At 39.1% G+C, this 23,144-nt stretch overlaps 1 protein-coding gene across 2 annotated transcripts in view; it reads right to left on the bottom strand.

Annotated features, from left to right (window-relative positions):
* SMAD2 (SMAD family member 2) overlaps positions 1 to 22,606 on the bottom strand; it is a 95,852-nt gene extending 73,246 nt beyond the window's left edge. The window contains exons 1-2 of one of the 2 annotated variants that reach the window (XM_061170346.1): positions 22,219 to 22,606; positions 21,864 to 21,947 (exon numbers count right to left, since the gene is read on the bottom strand). The gene's annotated coding sequence lies outside the window, so the exon portion shown is untranslated. The remainder of the gene's footprint in view (positions 1 to 21,863; positions 21,948 to 22,218) is intronic. The other variant, XM_061170345.1, reaches the window with a different exon arrangement.
* Between the last annotated feature and the right edge of the window lie 538 nt (positions 22,607 to 23,144).

The following is a 23,144-nucleotide window of genomic DNA, read 5'->3' as shown; positions in this document are numbered from 1 at the left end:
TCCATTCTTCCCAGTTTGATATATAAATGTAATCCCTGTTGAAATTCCAGCAGGATTTTTTAAAAAGAAACTGATATGCTGATGCTAAAATTCCTATGGAAACAAAAGAGATCTAGAATAATAAAACCAATCTTGAAAAAAGAAAAAGGATTTTTGAGGACTTATACCACCTTATTTCAAGACTCAACTGAAAAAGCCTTAGTAATCAAGAGTATAGAGTGGGCATAAGAAAAATAAAGATAGTGAAATAGAAAAGTGTCCAGAAATAGACCCATACATATACAGTCAACTCATTTTCTACCAAGGTGCCAAGTCAATCTATTTTCAACATTTTTTCAACAGCTTTTCAAAAATATGGAAAATAGTAAGCCTCAAGCACTATCTTATACCATCCTCAATAGGAAAGCAAAATCTTAACTCTTAGCGGAAAACTCAAAATACTTTTATGTCCTTAAGACATAAAAAGCACTAACCACAAAAGAAATATAAATAACACAAACCTCATCAAAACTTAAATGCCTGCTTACCAAAAGACACCATTAAAGAACGAGTAAGTCACAGACTAGAGAAAAAATATTTGCTATAAATATTTGAGATAAAGGGCTACTATATAGAATACATAAAGAACTGCAAGTCAAAGAAAAAAGTGAACTCCATTTTTTAAAAAATAGGCAAAAGACAAATTACAGATATTGCATGAAAGAGGATACAGGAATGGCCAATAAGCACATTAGGAGGTGTTTAATATCAACAATCTTCAGGAAAATGCAAATTAAAACCACAATGCATTTCACACCATCTAGAATGGTTTAAAAATATTCTGACACTGTCAAATGTTGGTGAAGATGTAGAATATATTAGTTTCCTATTGCTGTTGTAACAAATTATCACAAACTCAGTGCTTTAAACCACCACAGATTTACCAAAATGAGTTTCAATGAATTAAAGAAAGTCAAAGTATACTCAGGACTGTTTCCTTCCAGAGGGTCTGATGGGAGAATTTGCTTCCTTGCCTTTTTCAGCTTTTAGTGGCCTCCCATATTCCTTGGCTTATGCCCCATTCCTCCATCTTCAAAGCACATCACTCCAATCTCTGCTTGCATTGTCATACTGCCTTCTCCATCTCAGGTCAAACCTCCCTCTATCTGCCCTCTTATAAGGACACTTGTGATTACATTTTGGGCTCACCCAGATATTACACAATAATCTCCCCATCTCAAGATCCTTAACCACATCTGGAAAGTCCCTTTTGCCATATAAATAATATTCACTGGTTCTGGGGACTAGGACCTGGATGTCTTTGGGGACCATTATTCAGCCTGACATATGTAGCAACTGGAAATGCTCATACCCTGTTGATGTGAGTGTAAAATGAATGGTACAGTGCCTTTGGAAAATAGGCAAGTTCCTAAAAAGTTAAACATACATCTACCCTATATCACAATTCCACTCCTAGACATATTCAAGAAAAATGAAAACTTAAGTTCACAAAAAAAGACTTATACAAGAATGTTCATAGTAGCCATACTCATAATGGTCCCAAACTGGAAAGAGCCCAAATCTCAGGAAAACTGAAAAAAATAAAACAAACAACTGTGGTATATTCATACAATGGAATACTGCTCAGGAACAAAACTGAGTGAGCTACTTATACACTTCACAACATGGACGAATCTCAAAAGTATCATGCTGGTCGGTGCTTTGTGACCACCTAGAGGGGTGGGATAGGGAGGGTGGGAGGGAGGGAGACGCCAAGAGGGAGGAGATATGGGGATATATGTATAGGTATGGCTGATTCACTTTGTTATACAGCAGAAACTAACGCACCATTGTAAAGCAATTATACTCCAATAAAGATGTTAAAAAAAAAAATCATGCTGGGAAAAAGACACTCAAAATATATACTGATTCCACTTATGACTTGCAACAACTGGGGAAACTAATACAGTGACAGAAGTCAAATGACTGTCTCAGGAAAGGGGAGGGACACACAGAGAAATGCTTGGTCCAAGGCACAAATACCTTTCTGGGGTGATAAGACTGTTTTCTATCTTATTTTGAGAAGTAATTACATGTGAGTACACAATTATCAAAACTCACAGAACTGAAAATTTAAAGTTTGGGCATTTATCAATGTAAATTACAATTCAAAAAAATTAAAAAGGATCTAAACAAATACACTAAGAAGTTTCAAACAAGCAAAGTTAAATGGACTTCTTTATTTAAGAACTTATCAGACCTTCAATATGCCAACGCATACTGTAAGTTTCAGAAGGGAGGAGGTGGCAATTGACCAAAGATGTTAAGTACGCCAACAAGGGTCTGCCCACAACTTGGAGGTGAGCCTCTGCAAGCACATCTAGGTATATGTTGGGGAACAGGGCCGGGGATGTGGGAGGGATTTTTTTATTATTTGAGAACAAACAGTGAGAGCCCAAATGACATCCAATCACAAACTTATCTGGGGCAGCCGTGGCAAGGTTGCTGCAATAGAGGTATACATTTACATAAAAAAAAAAAAGTTCGTGTAATTCTCAAAAAAGGACTTTGAATTCTCAAAAGACCATTCTCAAAAATGGTCTTCCAAACTGAAGATACTTAGGCCTTGGTACAGTTTGCTAGAAAATAATGGTCACAACCTAATTAATAATCATATTCATTCCCCTCAAAAGGGAAAAACAATTAACAGGTCCCAACCTCAATTCAGGAGACTGTCCCAAGGGTCTCCCACAAGAGGTAATACAGCATGCCAAATTTCACAAATTTATTTGGCCACGGTAACCCTTTTATAGGGACATCTCTGGAATTCCACATAACAATGCTGCCCTGGCACCCCTGATAGCCCAACTGTGGTTTAGATGCTAAAAATCTGAAAGGAGCCAAAAAGCAGGATTATGTGACTTTCTTTAGCAATACAGCGGAAATGGTGGGAAAGTGAGGTTTGCCCAGTTAGGAACTGTAAGGTAAGTAAAGAACAGCAACGAGAACTTGACAGTAGGTAGCACCATTAAGCTGTCTAGAGTGGGAGATGCTACAATAACACACATAAATAAGTATATATAAAAATGCCACATGTTATAGTACACTATAGTGAATACTATAATTTAAAAATACTATAGTATATGAAACTACAACTTGACAAAATAAAGCAAACACACAAAACTACATCAAACACATCTAATAATCCACCAAAGTAGACATTTGCAACTACCAGGCAGCAAAAGGTGTATTTGGCTACCTTTGACCTCTGCTGAATTCCTACTCTGTGTCACAAAGCACGCTCTAGTGGAGCCAGCTATATAAACCTCAATACCATGTGACAGTCTTATCCAAGCACAGAGAACATGCTTATTAATTCAACCTTTGGAAGGGAGAGGTATCACAAAAGCAACACACAGCAGAAGTGCGAATAGAGAGAGAGAGAGAGAGAGAATACCAGGCAGAAAGTTCAGCAGGTTTTCAAGAGACAGGAAACGTTTTAGGAGTTATCAAAAAAAATGTAGGTATTACAAGAACTCAGAGTACAAGGAAGCAACGTGGTAGGAGAGAGGGGAGAGTGAGGCAGCCCAGTTTAAAAAACTGAAGACAAGTTAGTGCTAATGTTAGTATTACTTCAGTGATTTCAGAAACAATTCACGTATGTTATTGGCCAAGTGGATGTGGACAGTTTAGGGAAAAGGAGGATTCGAGGATAACAGCCACTAACCAATGTAACTAAGCAGTGTGGAATGATGCACTAATCCCTATTCAGAACACAGAAACAGAAGCAAATCTGAAGGCTAAGGTTACAGGGTCACTATTAATACATGGCTTTACGTAAGTAACTGTGTTCATCACATAACCAGGGTGCAGCAGAAAATACAGCAGAGGCTCAGGAGAGAGGGTAGTCAGGGCAAGAGAGCACGCCCAAGCAAGGCAGAGCTAGTCCTGCGGAGAAGGCTTGGATTCTGAGGGCTCCACCGGGCACTGTTTCAGCCCCACACCGATTTTATCCTTAAAACAAAACTCTTCCTGCGTTACACGAGGGATCCCTGTTCCTTACGAAAAACTGACAAAACAAGCAAATATAACAAGACTCTATCTAAAAGTGCCTATAACTTTAGTTTAATTAATCCACCCATGAGAATTCAGCCTAGGAAAATGAATAAAAATTAAACTTTTATATATGCAGCAAAAATGAAAGGGATTCCCAGTGTTAGGAAGAATCTGAGTAAACAGGTTCTCTGTTAGACTTCTGTTAGGAGAAATGTTTCTTGTGAGTTAAGATGTATTCTTGGGGATCTGAAAACTTTCTATAAAATCTTAAAAATTTTTTTCTTCATGGAAATGAAAACATGAAAAGTTTACGCCTATTCTGGGTCATCTGAATAACCTCATGACCTAGTATTGCCACATGATTTCAGTGTCCCATGTCTTAGAAGAGCAGTTATGACCACTTTGGAACTATGTGTTCATTTAAAGTTACCAGCCTTAACTTGTCATGTTTTAGTAATCATGGCTGGCTGACTCCTGGCTAATTATCCCTGGAGAATTTTTCAATTATGCAATAAAATACTTTTCAGTAATGCTGATAATACACTTTAATTAGTTGAGCATTTTAAATAGCTAAGGTATCATATTTAGCCAATAGTTTTGAAATGTAAACAGACTGAGTTTAGGTTTTTTACAAGGTATCAATTTCTCCATGTTCCAAGTTGAAGACAAAATGGAGTAAGAAAATAAGAAAATTAGATTTATGATCAAGTTATCAAGATGTGAGTCATTTACATAATATACAGATTTCCTTCAATAGTGTGGCAGCAAGCTCTCTACTAAAGTTAGAAATGTTTTCCCAACATCTGCAAGAATTGAAAAATAAGTTCAGATACTAACTCTGTTCGTAATTCCAGCTATAACTGATACTTACACAATGCAACTTTCAACAGAATAGGAAGACTATCTTTACAGCTAAGTAAGAAAGCTTATCAAGTGATACCTTAGTAAAATTGGGATTCCAAGATTACTCACCGGAAAGTTTCAGTTAAGTAAGAGGCCTGATTATCCTGAACTAGCAAATAAAACCTTCAAGTTATTAATAATTGTAAAATAGTTTTGCAAATAGCATTCTCTACATGTCTTATTAAACTACGGTTCATTTTCTTTGCAGAGTCTTCAACTTGCTGTTCTTTGCGTACTGTTTTTATTCTGATATAAACCCTATCACTGAATATGTATTACAAAAAAAACTCCAAATCCTTAGAATGTTTTCATTTTCTTACACTGTCTTTTAGTATATACAAATTTATATTTTAATCTAAAATCTTTTATGACACAACTTTGCTTCTTTTTAAAAAAATCCCTTTCTGCACCCAAATACAGTAGGAAATATTTATTGAGTGCTTACTCAATGACATGTTAGTGTAATAGTCTGGTAAGCATTAACTTATTAAATTCTCATAAGAATCCAGTGGAGTAGGTACTATTATTTACCAGTAAGGAATCTGAGACACAAAGAAATACCCTGATTTTATAAAGATATTGCCCCCTCTAGATATTCTTGTAGATATTTTAGATTTGCCTTTCACATTTAGGTGTCTAACTTATCAGGAATTTCTTTTTAAGGGTTGAGATGGCAATCTAAATATCTCCTGTAAGGACAGCCTATTTTATCAGCACCATTTATTAAACAGCTTATCTTTTCTTTACTAATTCAAAATGCCACTCCTGTCACATACCAAATCCCTATAATAAATGTCTGATTGTGGACTTTATATTCTGTTCATTGGTATGCTTGTTCATATCTACACTATTATTACTACTACTGCTTTCAAGCAAGTTTTGATACCTACAAGGTGAGCCCTCCCTCATTTTTCAAATTTATGTTAGTTATTTTAATCTGAGCTTGTCAAATTCCACCAAAACCTTATAGCACTTTGGAAGTGCGATGAATTTATATTAATTTATGATATTGAGTATTCCTATGTATGAAAATGAGATATTTGCATTTATTTTGGACTTAATACCCATCAATAAGTTGTCTAATTTTCTGCACATCTCATTAAATTTGCTTATTCCTCCATCTTGGGTTTTATCGTGGCTGGAACGTTTATTTAAAAAAAAATAAATATTTCAGTCATACAAAAAAATCAATATATTGAAACACCCTTGGATCTCCCATCCAGCTCTGTCAACTCTCAGCATTTTGCAGTATTTGATCAGATATAAGAAATAAGACATGATAGATGGATATAGCTGAAGTCCCCTATGAACACCTTTATGATCCCCCTCTCCTCCCTCTTGTTTCTCAGAGAGAGTCACTATCTTGACTTTCCCCCATGGTCATTAAAGGGTTTTGATACATATGGTATCCATACAATAAAGTTTTGCACATTTTATAAATTTGTGTCAAACTTTTAAACACTGCTCATGTAACTTTGTTTTCACTCAGTATTATAACTATCCATGCTGATAGTTATAATACAGCATATATTATAAGTATATAATCCTCAACTCTAATGCATTCATTAAGCTGTCATATACCACTCCATTATATGACTCTATCACAGTTCACTGTCTAGTCTCCTTTTAGTTTCCAATTTTCCACTCTCACAAGCTGCCATGAGTAGTCTGGCATATATCTTCTCATTCGTATATGAGAGCTCTTTAAGGACAGAAACTTCTGAACTTCTTGATCAAAAAAGAAGCCCCACAGCGAGAAATACAATTTTACACTGCAACCTCACACATACACACACACATACACTCTTAAAAGAGACATTTTACCATATGTTATCCTCTGCCATTTCTCTAAATTGAGGGTTGAGAACCATTAATGAATATGAATCAACTTAGTTGATCCTGAGAAATATCTTTTTTAGAAGAACAGAAAAGAAAAAAAAATAGAAAACAGAATACAGTAGAAAACAGAGCATATTCAATTATTTCAAAAATTTTAATTCAGTCTGTGTCTCATGTAAAACATATTTCCCACCATAGGTTTGTAAAAAAACATATGAAAACCACTGCCTTAGGATACCAAGGAGTTGGAATGCTGCATAGTAGGACATGCACATATACAACTTTACCAAATACTATCAACATGGTTACACTAATTGTCATTCCCACCACGGAAATATGAGTTCCTATTTTACCCAGTATCACTAACACATTATTTGGTCCCTCAAACTTTTGTCAAAAGGATGGGGTGCAACACAGAGGGCTGTCGATGTTTAGCACTTCCCCAACTACTAAGAAGTTTGAGAATATTTTCATATTTACTGACTTTTCAGGATCCTATTCCTTTGAATCATTTGTTCACATTCACCATCTTTTTCTTAATTCACAGGAATTATTTATATATTCTGGATAATCATCTTTTGTTAATTACACATGTCACATGTATCTTCACCTAGCAAGTGACTTTTGATGGCCTTTTTTATACTTAAGTAGCTCACTTTAATGTGCTCAAATTTATCAGTATTTTAAATCATATGTATATATTTGTACCTTCTTAAAGATCCTTCCATATGCTGTCACCTTTTAAAAGTCAAAGTGTAAAGTTTTGCTTTTCACACTTGTAATTTTTTTGTGTGTATGGTGTGAGGTAGGCATCTTCCCCTTCTCAACAGAAATAATCAAGTACACCAGCACCATATACGGAATCTTTTCCCTAGTGATTACAAATGCTATCTGTGTTTCTAGGCTTTTTTTCTTTCCTTCCATTAGTCTATATCTGAGACAAATACCATCATGTCTTAACCATTAAAGCTATACAATATGTCTTGAAATCTGATAAAGTGAATTCTCTTTCACCTGTGATTTTAATTGGAATGACACAATTTATAAATAAGTGGAGGAAAACTGACACGATACTGTCTTCTATTCATAAACACAAGTATATCTTCTTATAATTGAATATTATATGGGTCTTATAATTTTTTCCATTAAGGTCCCACGTGTTTTTATTTTTTCCTAGGTATTTTGTAGTTTGTGTTGCCATTTTAAAGGGTGGCTTTTTAAAATTTAGATTTTGTTTCTTGCTGGCATATAGTAATGCACTGGTTTTTATATACAGTTGACCCTTGAACAATGAGGAGGTTCGAGGTGCTGACCCCCCCATGCAGTCAAAAATTCGCATATAACTTTACAGTTAGCCCTCTGTATCAGTTCTGCACGTGAAGATTCAACCAACCATGAATAGTGTAGTACATAGTTATTGAAAAAAAAAAATCCACATAGAAGTGGACTGGCACAGACAGTTCAAACCCATGCAGTTCAAGAGTCAACTGTATTCTTTTTAAAGTCAACTTTATTGAGGCACAGCTTACATACAATAAAATGCACAGATGTTAAACATATAATTCAGTGAGTCCTGGTAAATATAAACCTCCATATAACCACCATCCCAGTCAAGATACAGAATATTTTCATCATCTCAAAAAGATTCCTTGGGTCCCTTTTGAGTCAATCTACCCTTCACACCCATGATTTCTATCAAAGTAATTTTACCTGTTCTGGAAATTCATATAGTTGGAATCACGCCATAGGTACACTTCTATTTTTTAAACCAACACCATTTACTCAAATTAGGCAAGTTCCCTAATTCCTAATTTTCTAAGAATTTTTGTCAAGAATAAGTACTGAATTTTATCATATGCTTTCCTTCACCCACTGAGATTATCATACGGCTTTTCTCTTTTGATGTGTTAATGTGATGAATTTCATTTACAGGTTTTCTAATGTTTAATCATTTTTACATTCCTGAGACAAACCCTAAATAGTCACAGCGTTTTTTTTGTTTTGAGCAAATACTAACATTTTTACCTAAAATTTTATTGCCATGTTCATTAGTGAGATGTAGCCTACATGTTTCCCTTCTGGTACTACACTTGTCTCAATGGCTGGGAGGGTATCAAGATTACAGTTGCCTAGCAAAATGATTTTTTCTATGACATTTTGTATAACACTGGAATTACTGGTTCTTCATAAGTTTTATAGAACTTGCCCATCTGGAATTTTCACTTGGGGTTTGGGTTTTTTGTTTGGGGATTTTTATTTAATTTCATTTTGGTGTAATATCTAACTATGAATTTAAATTTTAACATTATAATCTAATCAAGTTTAATCAAGTTTCTTATTCTTAAGCCAATTTTGGTAATTTACTTTGCTAGAAATTTCCATTCTACCTGTTTTCCAATCTGAAAGCAAAAAGCTGCTCAGTGTTCTTAGTTTTGAAATCTCAATTTGGCCGCAGTCCTAACCCTTTTTCATTTCTAACACATTTGTGCCTTCTTTTCCTCCTCTATCAAACTTAGTCTTTTCAACTTAGCACCTTAGGTTTAGTTGTTCCAGTTACATCTATTTTTCCCCTATTAATATTTCTCAACTTTATTTCCTTCCTTTTTCTAACTCATTACATTGTATAGTTAACTTATTTTTCTTTACTAAGTAAACATTCTTAATTCTTTAATACACATTTAAGGTTGTAAGTTTCCCAGATAGACAAATGAACTTTTGTTGTATCCCAGTTTTGACAGTATTTTCATCATCCTAAACATTTTCTAATTTTTATGAGTTGCTCTTAAATTTAGAAGTATGTTTTTTCAGCATACAACTATGGATTTGGGAGCTGTTGTTGCTATCCTCCTGTTATGTTTCTAACTTAACTGCACTAGGGTCCAAGGACGTGATTTTTAAGGTACAAACTCTTAGGAATTTGTCAACATTTGCTCTGAGGTCTAGTACATAACCAAGTTTTGTATAATTCCATGTGTACCGGAAAAGAGTATAATTGTAATTGTTGCATGCTTGCTAATTGCACATTTCCAGTGCTGTATAACCTTATTTTTTACCTATCTTTTCTTAAATTACTGTGAGGTATGTTAAAATCTCCTACAATGATTATTACACATTTGTTGACTTATCCTTGTAATTCTGCTAATGTTACTGTATAGACTGCTATAGACTGTCCCTACCACACCTGCCCTGCCCTGCACCCAAATTCACATGTTGAAACCTAATTCCCAATGTGATCATATCTGGGGGTGGGGCCTTTGGGAAGTGATTAGGTCATGAGAGTGGAGCCCTCATGAATGGGATTAATGCCCTTATAAAAGAGACCCCAGGGAATTCCCTTGCCCCCTTCTGCCATATGAGGTTACAGCAAAGACAGCTGTCTATGAAGTAGGAAGTGAGCCCTCACCAGACACCAAATCTACTGGCACCTTGAACTTGGAATTCCCAGCCTCCAGAATTGTGAGAAATAGATTTCTATTGTTTATAAGGCACCCGGTCTATGGAATTCTGTTACAGCAGCCCAAATGGAGTTTATGCCTAGTGCATCTTTTTGCATCTTTTTCCTTTACTTTAAAACTGCGTCATCATAGTTTCAAGTGTATCTACTAATAAAAAGCATTTAGTTAATTTTTAATTTTTCATTCTCCATTAACCAGCAAGCTTAATCTGAAATTATGTATTGGTTTATGGAGACATTTAAGCTTATTTTCTATCATCTTATTTTGTTTTCTAATTCCTAAGCAATTTCTTTGCTTCTTTTTTCTCCTTTCCTGCCTTCTAGTTGAATGATCACATATTCTTTATTTCCACCACCTCATCCCCACTGATTTGGAGTTATACATTCTAATCCAATTCTTTCAGAGGGTTATCCTTAAAAATTTTTAATGGAAAACTTTAATTAGTGGGTTGCAGGTGAAGACAGCAAACAAAAACAAACTCAACACACAATAAAGGAATTTAAAAATAAAAAAGAAAAGACAATTTCATGAAGATAGGGAGAAGAGTAAGACAAAAACAAGCAAAATTTTGATAACTGGAAAATGGATGGATGAGTAATAACTGTGAACAGATCAGAGACTACTTACTAACTCTAGGCTACCTGTGGAGAAACATCCTGATCTACACAGCAGAATTCTCAAAAGGCTAAGTAGCAGACACCACCAGTCATAGCAGGAACTGAGGGCCAGAAGGAGGAAGGAGATAAAATAGGCAGGACTGGGTGAGGGATATTTGAGAAGCAATCAGATACTTAGCTCCACTTCCCCACTCTATGCCACTGGGTAACTGCTCCTCTCCCTCTCCAGAAGACTAAACGTTTATTCTTGGCAGAGAGTAAAACAGTCTGCCTGTACTAGGAGATGGCCTGGGTCCCATTAGGAGAAGAGAGGGAGTAAATGAACATAAGCATGCCAAAAGCAGACACTCCCCAACCCCTTCCTCCACTGAGTTCTGGCTCCCAAGATACTAGCAGCCAGACCTTTACCCATTTAGTCAGATCAAGACTCCTCTCCAGGTTACCTGACCAACCCAGGAGGAAAAACATACAGATACTAATATTGAGAGTTTACCAACAAACGGTCCACTCAGATCACTCTACAGTGAAACTGAAAGAAGACCCACATGCTTAGTTTCCAATCGGCTTTTTAGACCCCACCTTCTTAATCGACGATTACTTGCTTTATGTGAGGAAAAATGCAAGCAGAAACAGAAAAATGCAACTTTCAAGAAGTTTGAGACTATACAGAGAAAGAAAACATCGTCAAAATCGTCATTATACCCAGAAAAACAAGAGAGGATATAGCAACCCTGAAGCAAGAGCAGCATGTTTTACAAAGGAAACATACTTTACAAAGGGAACATTCAAAGTGTAAAAGAAGAGCTCTTGGATGACTTGATGGCAGAAACGGAGGGGGGGGGGCGGCAGGGGGACAACAGAAGTGTGGGAAGATACAGTATAGGAAATCTCCCAGAAAGCAGAATAAGAAGAAAGATGAAAAATAGTGGAGAAAAATGAAGAAAATTAGAAGACCAGTTCAGGAGGTCCAATGTCCAAACAGAACTTCCAGAAAGACATCAGAGATGATTGGGGGGGGAGGGGGTTATCAGTCAAAGAAATCAAGAAATATATCAAATAAATCAAGAAAATCTTTCGATGGGAGTTTCCAGATTGAAAAGGCCCATCAAGACCCCAAGACAATGGATGAAACACATTCACATCAAGGTTGGTGGCTATGAAACTTCTGAATGCTAAGAAGAGCCAAAAGTCTCCAGGGATAAAGTTTTTGAAAGGTCATACAGAAAAGAATCAGAATGGATTTGATTTTCGCAACAGTAACACTAACTGAAGTCAACAGAGCAATGCCCTCATGATTCTGAAAAACAATTATTTTTAACCTAGAATTCTATTACCCACCCAGGATCGAATAAAGGTATTTTCAGACATGTAACATCTCCAAATATTTTCCACACACACTCTCTCTCAAAGGAAGTCCTGAAGGATATGTTTCATCAAAAGAAAGGAGAGCAAAAGAATAGGAGATCTAACAAAGGAGAAAGGCTAAGGAACCCCATAAAATGACAGTGAACCCCATGACAGTGAACCCCATAAAATGACAGTGAAGGGGGATCCGAGGACAACTGCTGTGTACTAGGTGTAGGCAACCAGTGCAGACTGGAGCAGGTTCAAAAACATGTAGCAAAAGTAATATCAGAGGACTTCCCTGGTGGCACAGTGGTTAAGAATCTGCCTGCCAATGCAGGGGACATGGGTTCAATCCCTGTTCCGGGAAGATCCCACATGCCGCGGAGCAACTAAGCCCGTGCTCCACAACTACTGAGCCTGCACTCTAGAGCCTGCGAGCCACAACTAATGAGCCCACACGCTGCAACTACTGAAGCCCGCGCGCCTAGAGCCCGTGTTCCGTAACAAGAGAAGTCCGCGCACCGCAAAGAGTAGTCCCCGCTCGCCGCAACTAGAGAAAGCCCACGCACAGCAACGAAGACCCAACGCAGCCAAAGATAAATAAGTTAATTAATTAAAAAAAAAAAAGTAATATCAGCCTTCTCTCTAAAGTAGACAAACATCGTAAAAGTCAATGGAAGCATGACTTTCACTGATGAGACCCACTATGATCATGGTAAATGTTGAGAGTAAATGTGACAGGAAAGAACCGCCTGGTATGTTTTAACCAACTTCGAGATTTCTGATGCTACAGATTATAATGCAAAGGAAAAAAAACCCGGCCTGATAGGAATTCTCATGCATTCAGACTTGCTTATATATATATGGAATTTCTTTAAGCCAGAGCCATTCAATGGAAATAGAATGCAAACCACACATGTAATTGTAAATTTTCTATTAGCTACATTAAAAAAGTAAAAATAGTTAAAAGTAATCATTTTAATAATTTAATAATTGTATTAATATACCCTACTATATCTCTAAAATATTATTTCAATGTGTAATCAGTATTAAAAATGGAAATATTTTACACTCTATTTTTTAACTAAGTATTAAAAATCTAGTGTGTATTTTACAAATGCAGCCCATCTCAATTTGGACTAGCTACAGCTCAAGTGTTCAAGAGCCACATGTGGCTAGTGGCTATCTATTGAACAGAGCAGCTCTAGAAGGATATGGAACTGGGTAGCAGGAGTTAAGAGATCTGAGGGAGAGTTACTTTCATTATTTACTATTTTGTCCCTTTTGAATCTTGCCATGTGCTCTTACTACCTATTCAAAAAATGAATAAAGTACATTCCCTAAAATAAATAATACAAATGTAGATATCCTCTGACCTACTTCTAGAAATCTATCCTATGTATGTGTATAATGATGTATAAACAAAGTTATTTATTACAGCACTATTTTTAATACCACAAGACTGGAAATAAATGTCCATCAACAGAGGACTGATGAAATATAGACACCCATACAGAAGAATACTGTGCAACCAAAAGAAAAAGTTAAAAAGTATTCATGATGTACTGACACGGAATAATCTACAAGATGCATTATTAAGCAAAATACAGGACCAGTTTTTGTACTAAAAGGTAATATATGCACAAAGTTGCTCACATATGCATAAAATCTCTGGAGCAATACAAGAAAACCTAGTAATGCTACTTGCCTTTGGAAAGGCAACTGGGTGGCAGGGACAGGCTGGCAAAGAGACTTTTCACTGTACATCCTTTTGTATCTTTTGAATTTTGAATTTTGAATTTGAATACAATAATGTATTACCTATTTAAAAAACCCACTATTCTACATCTAGCTAGTGTCTGCTTTTTATTTACCCTGCTTGGCCTTCATGTGATATTTAAGTCCCTCTACAAAAACACTACAAACTAGTGTTTTTCTAGTTTTTCCATAGAGAAGCTTGAGGCTTGTTTTTCTCAGAGGCCACAGAAGTTTCAATGATATCGGAACAGAGATATAGATATATATATTTTAGTATACAGTTCCCAGAATTTTATCTCCTTTCCCCAAATGGCATTACAACCCCAGCCCCAGCTACTGAATTATCTAATAAATTCCCCAAGGCCAGCTTTTCCTTGACACTAACTGATTTTCTAAGTTTCTGGTACCTGGGGACTTTTCTCTCCCTCCCACCCCTCCCTCTCTAGATCAGCTATATATATATATATGACCAAAAATGTTTTACATTTTATCCAACATTTGTAGCAGGAGGAATGGGCCTAATCTATGTCTCTTTGTGTGATTTTTTAGAAATCTAGATAAAGAGTATAGTCAATGATTCAAACACTGAAGAAAGTAGTATGATAATGGAGAAAAGACTGCTAAACTTGGCAGTTCAGAATTCAGTGATGACTTCTAAAAGGGCAGCAGGAAGGCGAATATGAAAAAGAGTGGCAAAAAACACTTCACAAGGTTCAAGTTTAGAACAAAGGAAGTCATTAAGTATAGAAAGTAAATGTAAATTTCAAATATCTTCAAATTGCAAATACAAAATATCCTCCAAATACCTATATAAATATTTATTTCAAAAGAAAATCAAGTTAGATATTTCAACATAAAATACTTGAAATGTGATGGTGCTGCCTCATAAAGAACACCTAAGTTCCTGCTGAAATAGTATAAAATCACTATTAGATTTTTGGCAATCCACATTCAAACATGTATCACACGTTTACTAATGACCTGGATTTTTACAATTGTTTTAGTCAAAGAAACTCGGACAATAGAAAGCATTAAAAAAAAAAAAAAAAAAAGTAAAAACTAGTTTTAAGAACAACAACCAAAAAAAACCCAGATTTCTCAATTCTCACTGTAACTATGCTTTTTTTCCAAAGTTGTACGCTAGTAAGGAAAGACTGCCAATTGGAAACCTAAGTTGGCCCCATGGAGAGCGATGGGTAATGTCCCTTTTAAAAGCAAAGAGAAAACATTCATGTGTTCAGTTTTATGGACTGTTAAAACGTAATGTTAGAGCTTGAATTTAACCCTAAAAGCAGGTCATTACTTCAGTGAAAGTCCCCATTATATGGGGACTGCTGTATAAAGAGAGTCTATCTGTTCTTTACTTGAGTTACATTCCTTTCACCTTTAATGAGTTGTGTGGAATCCATAAGTCTATATTCAGCTTGTAAACATAAAATTACATACTAGTTTATCATCCCTGGACTGTGAAAAAGGATCCAACTATTAAGAGACTACACAAGCCCAGACTCAAATCAGCACAAATATTCAGTACTCCAATTTCTCTTCAAACTCCCAGAGTCTGTATTGACCTTCTGCTAAAGCAACAACTTACACCATCAATTGGGTACAAGTCCTCAGTGTGTAAAAGTGCAATTACAGCAAAGGCTAGAGTAGCACTGCCCAACACAACTTTCTATTAAATTAAAATTAATTAAAATTAAATTCAACATTCATTTCCTCAGTCACAGAAGCCATATTTCAAGTGCTAAATAGCCACATGTGGCTGGTGTCTACTATATTGAATGGTGTGGGTCTACAGAAAGTTTCTTCTCTACGATCTATTACTCCTCTAGAGCTTCAAAGGCTTCCTGGGGGCCAAAGAATGAGAGGAAAACTGAGCAGGCAGGGCTTCAGCAACTGTCACTTTCCTTACATTTTGAGATTCTGCATAATGCTGTTGCTGTTGCTGGTAGGAGCCTTCTCTCTGGCTGCTGCTGTGTGCATACAGGTATGTGTGTGCATTGTTTGAAAACGGGTGTAGAGCAAAAATGGCCAATGCACAAACCTCAGGCCAAAGGGGAACCCTCCTGATACTTAAAACATTTTATAAAGAAAAGTTTAATTGGCCGGCTTACATGAACTACAGCCTAACCACCTGTCTACAAAGTAAAAGGTTGGTCTAAACATGAAAAATTTGCATTCACTGCCATAGATAGAGCGCCTCTAGTCAACAAAAAAGTTTCATAGTTCATTCAAATCAAGGAAGAAAGCCCATGGGCCCAGCTTCTGTTGCACCATTTATCAGGAGTTTATTCTGTGAACTTTGAAAACCAGATTCACCGCCCCACATTTTATAATGAAAGATGATTAAGACGGAGCATTACCTTAATATTTACAAGTCCATAACCATTATCTCTTTATAGAATTTTTGGAAAAGCTGAAGCAGCATATGCAAATGTACTTTATCTTCAATGGGCAAACTACAAGATCACAGATTTACTATGCTACTTCCTCAGATCGAGTTTTTGAACTGAAAGACTCAAGGTAATAAATCTGATGAACTTCCAGTGGCTCCTCCCAGTTATTCTTCCTCACAAGCTGAATACATTAAACCTGAAGCTATGCCCTCCCGCCAAAAGAGAAGGGAGGTCACAGTAGGGCACTACAGGTTTTCAGATGCAAACTGGACATGTGTACTGAACAGATCAAAACTAAAGTCTGCACTCACTTTCCACTGTTCTAGTCTTGAGGCCAAAGTAATTCTGAGATTTTGAAAATTACAGAACTATCTGGAAGAATTCGTGACAAGTTGACAGTAAACTCACAAATTTTAATGAGAATGAATCACTTCAGGATTTCTGTTTTCTTAAAAGCACAAACTTAAAGATCTAAATTACCAGGCATCTGTCCTGTCAGTGTGGCTCACATATCTAAGAGGAACGCGTACACACTCTAGAATGTAAGGCACATATGTGAGCCACAATTACCTTAACTACCTTAATATTTTTGGCTAACTAGCCAAACCAGAGGCAGGGTCTAAATCCATCTGGCTTGGCAAAATTACATTCTCCCTACATGAAATTACTGAAATTGAAGCTCAGAGCTATCCTTGAGATGTTTACCTATAATCAGCATTGAAATATGTCCTAATTGAACACATCACAATTATATCAACCTGGAGTAATGATCAAAATTGATCAGAGAGGGCTTCCCTGGTGGGGCAATGGTTAAGAATCCACCTGCCAATGCAGGGAACACGGTGAAGTTCAAGCCCTGGTCTGGGAAGTTCCCACATGCTGCGGAGCAACTAAACCCGTGAGAAAGCCCGTGCGCAGCAAAGAAGACCCAACACAGCCAAAAATAAATAAAATGAAATAAATAAATTTAAAAAATTGATCAGAGATAAGCAATAAGCCTCAAACTGTGCATTTTTAAACAAAAAAGGATGGATAACTTTTGTACTACTGGTTTAAAAAAAAAAAAGTCCCTTTTTTTTTTTTCCAAATAGTTAAGGCTATAAATTACAAGGTGACCAATTAATATTTGATGGAGTAGATGGTTTAGAAAGTAACCCTGAGATAGGAAAGAGGAGGATCCAAAAAAATTACCAAGGCTAATATTGGATAGAAGTCACATATAAGAAGCACGAAGCCCTCAACAGACAGACTAGCCAACTGTCCACACTTGTTCAGTCCTAGAAATCTCTAGCATACTTTATCCTAAAACCTGAGTGAAAAGTTGTACACGACACCCCTGCAGACTGACAAAAAACTGACTTACTCCGAAGAAAAGGTGTGGCCTGGGGTGCGACACCATTTAGATCACCTTTCTTTACTACTGGCCTAGCATGAAAGATTTTTCAGTCTGGAATCACGGCACTCTGAATGGCAAAACAAATGAAAAGCACCTTGGTCAGAGCAGGTACTTTGGATCTGTCATAAAATAAGTCATTAGAACCATGCTCTACCCCTTTAAGAACATTTGTTAATCATCCTGAATGACAATCTAAAGTATTTTATGGAGATTACCGCTCTCTTTAAATAGATTTTCCCAAATATGATTTAATCTAATTGATGAACTTTCATTACTATGTTTTCAGGTCTGGTCCTGCACTGAATGGTTCCAGACATGCTAGTTAGGCTCTGAGTATTCGTTTTTGTGTCTTGTAGATTATCTCCATTATCCTCACCAGACTGTTATCTGTGTTTCCTTAAAATAGACAGTAGGCTAACAGTTCCCCATCCTCCTACCCCACCCCCCACTAGACTCCCCTCAACCTCCCACATGACCCACAATCTACTTGTCTCTAATCTACTGTGGGTTTAGAAGCAAGATAACTTTGCTTGTTAGAAACATTTGAAATAAATGCCAACAGGTTCTAATTAAGGGTCACAATGGCTCTCCTATGACTAGAACTGAAAGGTATGGACTTGGACAATTTGCCTACCTTAGGCCTTTTCGCTAAGTGTCTGTTTCTCAAATGTATTTTATAATAGATCAAGGAGAAGAGTGTAGGAAAATCATCTGAATTAGAAAACAAGTGAAAGCTACAACCAGAAGAGAACAAAGATCTTCTGAGAAGACCCTTAGTCTGAGGCACTGTTCTTAGGTACCTTCATCACAATCATTTACTCTTTGTATGTAATAACCTTAAGAGGTAGGTGTTATTACCTCCATTTTCAATCAGAAAACCAAGGCTCAGGAGTTAAGTAATTTGCCCAATACAGTGACTGAGAAACTGACTGTACGCCTAGGTCTCTCTGACGCCAAAACCCAGGGCCTTTCCACTACACAAGATTGCAGCCCAATCCTTTTTCTCGGTTTAGCTAATTGCTTTTATACTTTATTTCTGATACTTTCATTAGAACCTGACCGATTCAGGTTTGCTTTCTTTCCCTGACCAGTTTCTATAAAAGGCAATGGATAATCAAACTAAGGCCAAATTAGGCTTAGCTCTACAAGTGTTCACCTGCTCAGCAACAAATATATTTCTGAAAGACTAGTCATATCTTCAATTTGTAGAGATTGTGCAAAAATGGTGACAAGATCCCCCACCCCCCAAAAATACACTACCTGTTCCCGGTGACAATATGAGTTAACACGTGACACCTTCCCTAGTGCTGTCCTCTACACTCAAAAGAAAGCCGTGCAAGCATACTTTAGGAATTGGCTCAGTCCTGAATTTGTACATTAACATGATTTTCCTACTCTAAACACTGGAGGACAGGACAAGGAGATATGAAGATTTTCCACTTTTCTAATCCCATTAAGGAACAGGGATACACTTGTTCCCTGTTACTTCACTGCCTAGTTCAGGGCCTGACACACAGCAAAAGGCTGTTTTACTGTTTAATAAATAAATGTTACCTGTTCAATAAATACAAGTTAGTTGTTGAATAAATGCATAACCTCTCCTGAACTGGTTTTGAAATCTTTTTATTTCACATTTTCTGACATACCTTTACAATACTTAGTGGAAAACATCTTTCCTCTTACAGATAAAAACGGCTCCTCTACTCCCATCAAAAGACATGCCCCTCACCATCATCTAAAAATGACTCTTGTCCCAAGAATAAGAATGAGACTCCATCTGCCAGACTGCACTAAATACGACTTTTATATGCATTACAAAAACACCTGTATAAAAAAGCTGCTACAAAACGAGGCCTTAGAAGTCCTAAAGTACAAAACCAACAAAATCAAAACCAAACAAGAATAAGGAGTGCTTTCACACCTTTAGAAAAGCCAAAGCTGAAAATATTTGCAAAATGTAAAAATTCAATAGGTCTTTGATCAGCAGGTTACATAACTAAACTATTTTTCACTCACGGATTTTCCCCCAATGTGAGGTAACAAAATTTTAGCAACATGTTTGTAATATTTACAATATGAAAATGAAAAGGGGACCTTTTGCCATCTTGAAGTAGAAACAACCTTTGTTCTTACTAAAGAGAATTTCTGCTGAAATATACAAAACTATCCCCAAATTCCTACTCAAGAGTTAAAGCACACACCAAGCCTGACAAGCCACAAACAACAGGAAATTACTCTGCACAGTTTCTTACAAGATTCTTATTTCATGAACCTTACAGATTGTGTGTGTAGAGATCTGACCATTTATGACTAGGCACAGGTTAACTTACAACCTTGAAAAACCAAACTTTGTTGAACACCTATAATGTGAAATCACTGTACAAGGTATAACTACAAAGTATAAAAACCAAGTTCTAACAGCAATTTCTTACTAAAACAAGTCCAGAAATGGATGTTACCAATCACATTACATTAATTAAAACAGACCAATGAACTACTTTAAACTCAATTTTAACATTAAGAGTGTAAGTGGGTAATCACCTTAGTATGCCCATAGACTTGAACGACTCTTACTTACTACCACAGCTAATTTTATGGCAAAAAAAAAACAAACTAAGGAACTTTAAAAATAAAATCAGTGTTACTTCCTAAATTTAATATAAATGTTTTCTAAATGACCTTTTGGTGGAGAAAATTCTATCAATACCCCGTATGGTTTTTTTTAAGGCAAATGAAAAAAAAATCCTCCAACCATGATACATTTATGAAATCCATTTTACATTATTTCTCCCATCTCTGTGTATATTTGCTTCACTTATTCACATCAGAACTTCCCAAATTTAATTTAACTATTTACCTTACACATGTATGTGACGAAAACTTTTTTTTTAAAGGGGATCAAAACTAGAAAAATAGCTAATGTATTTTCAGAATAATAGAAAATGTATTATCTTATTAGTCTCAAGGAAAGCACCCTTACACTCAGTGGTGAAGGTTCAATTCACATGAAATCAGAAGAAAAGGAACAATCATTCAGAATTCTGGAAATTAATTCAAATTTCAGGGATCATTTTTGGAAAAATGGAGTTTGCGTGATCACTTATTTATTGACAATTACTTTACCTGCGTCGTTTTAAAAGTTTAAAACACCAAAATTTAGGATACTCCAAACTGTAACAAACATGCCAGGACTTAGATGGAAAATGCTACTTCATTTTCGTTTTACCTGGTAATTTTTTTCTTTTTAAATAAAGGTTTAGTTGACAACAAACCGGTAGCATTTAGCTTTTAAAGGGTCAGGAGGCAGAAATAACAAAACCAACCTAAGTACTGTCTTTCTTTTGTTTAGGATCAAAAGGAAACCATAACCACAAAAGGGTTAAGTAAGTAAAAGACAAAAGTACTCAACCCAAGGGCAGTATCCCCCAGGAGAGAACAAAACAAAGTTGCAGATTTGAAAACCAAGTTTGAAATACGTGAAATCAATCAGCGTGCTCTCTAAAGGCGTGTGATAAAAACAAATAGGCTCCGCTCACAGAGCAACTTTCACAAGCGAGTAGAGAAGGATCTGGACAGAGTATCAGCCGTGTGCGTGTTTGTGTGAGAGCACACTCAAGCGACTCTGAACCCCGAGACCAGAATGGTTAACAAAGGTTACAGCACCAAAAAAAAAAAAAAAAAAAAAAGTGGAAGCAAAGTATCGCACGCTCCTAACTCGGCTTCTCAACAACTCCCGAAACCAGAGCTCTGTCTCTCCGGGCTTTGCAAATCACAACCACAAACTACCGAGTGTATTCGCGGTGCAGGGGACGGGCCACAGCCGGCCCCCGCCCCGGGCCGCGGGCTGGCAGCAGCTCCGGGCGCCAACCCCTTCCCTCCAGCTGCCGACCCCTTCCCTCCATCTGCCGACCCCGTCCCTCCGGCTGCCAACCCCGTCCCTCCGGCTGCCCCGCCCTGCGCTCCCGCACCCCGAGGGCCCGGCGCCCCGCGGCCCCGACCTCGCCACACCCCAGCCCCCGGCCCCCGAGGCCAGGTGACGCGGCGAGCCTCACCGACCCGAGCCCCACATTGACACACCCCAGCCCCGTGGGCCCGCCGGGCGCCGCGGCGTTACCTGGACCGAGGCTCCGGGTCCCGCCCCGTCAGAGCCGGGGGTCCGGGACCTTTTGTTCCTTCCTCTTCCGAATGGGATGAGGGGCTGGGAGGGGAGAGGGGAATGGGCGATTGGAGGCGGAACTGAAAACACTCTCGCGGCCGCCAGGCCACCCGCCCCGCCCCCCAGCCGGAGCCCGGCAGTCGACCCCAGCGCGCGAGGAGGGGGCGCGGGCCCGGCCGCCGCCCGCGGGAAGGAGGGGGTGGGGACGCGCGTCCCGCCACCGCCCCTCCTCCCCTCGGGCGCGCGCCCGCCTCGCCCCCACCCCGGGCGGCCTGGACGGCCGAGCCCTCCCCCGCTGCGCCCGCCGGCCCACCTCCGCTTCCGCCCTGCGCCCTCCGCTGCCGGCCGCAGCGGCGCGGCGCACCCACCTCCGGGCGGCTCGCTCGGCGCTCGCTGGCTGCTGGCTGGGAGCTGCTCCTCCGCCGCCGCGGCCGAGCGGTAGACCCGCCTCCCACCCCGGGCCGCGAGCCCCGCCGATTCGCCGGCGCAGCCCCGGGGCTGGCACCCTGCCGCCCGCTGATTGGCGCCCCCGGCCGCCCGTTAGGGCGCGAGGCACGCCGGCCGAGCGCAGCGCTCGGCGCGTACGGAAGACGAGGAGAACGGAGGAGGGAAAGAAGGAGGCCGAGCGCCCGGGAAAGGCCGGGGCACGAGCGGAGCTCAGAGAGTCGCGGGCCACTACCTCCCCACCTCCTTTCCCTTCGGCCGCCCCGCCCTCCCGGCCGGACCGGCGGCGCGTGCAGCCAATCAGCGCACGGGGTGCTCGGGGTGTGAGCCGCGCGTCGGGGGCCTCGAATCGGAAGGGAGACGTCGCTCGCTGATTGGTCCCGCCTCCCCCGTAGAACGTGAGGCGAGGCGTGGCCGGCGGGCGGCGGGGCGGTGAAGGAGTAGGCAGGGTGTGATGCCCGCGGTTTGGGTTGGCTTCGTCTCCTGCGCGGTCCCACGAGAGGCTCTGGGAAGGGGAGGGGAAGGCACGTAACCTGCTGCGCTAGCGACCACCCGTCCCTCACTACCATGGCCCTGATCTCCCTCCCGGTCTCTCGCCAGCGCCACTGGGTGGGGCCTGTCGGGGGCCGCCTGGCCCACCTTCAGTAGTCAAGCCGGGAGTGGATACGTGCTCATCCCCGGGGATGCCCAGAGGACGGGACGAGCCACGGGCAGAAGAGGGTTCTGCAGAAGCTCGGGTACCGGACCCACACTGGGCGCGCCCTTCTGCGAATGAGTGGGCGGGGCCCTCGTGGT

Source organism: Eubalaena glacialis, chromosome 15 (assembly GCF_028564815.1).
Source record: "Eubalaena glacialis isolate mEubGla1 chromosome 15, mEubGla1.1.hap2.+ XY, whole genome shotgun sequence".
Taxonomy (NCBI): Eukaryota; Metazoa; Chordata; class Mammalia; order Artiodactyla; family Balaenidae; genus Eubalaena; species Eubalaena glacialis.
The sequence above is the reverse complement of the archived record's forward strand: the minus strand, read 5'-3'. Positions and strand labels throughout refer to the sequence as shown.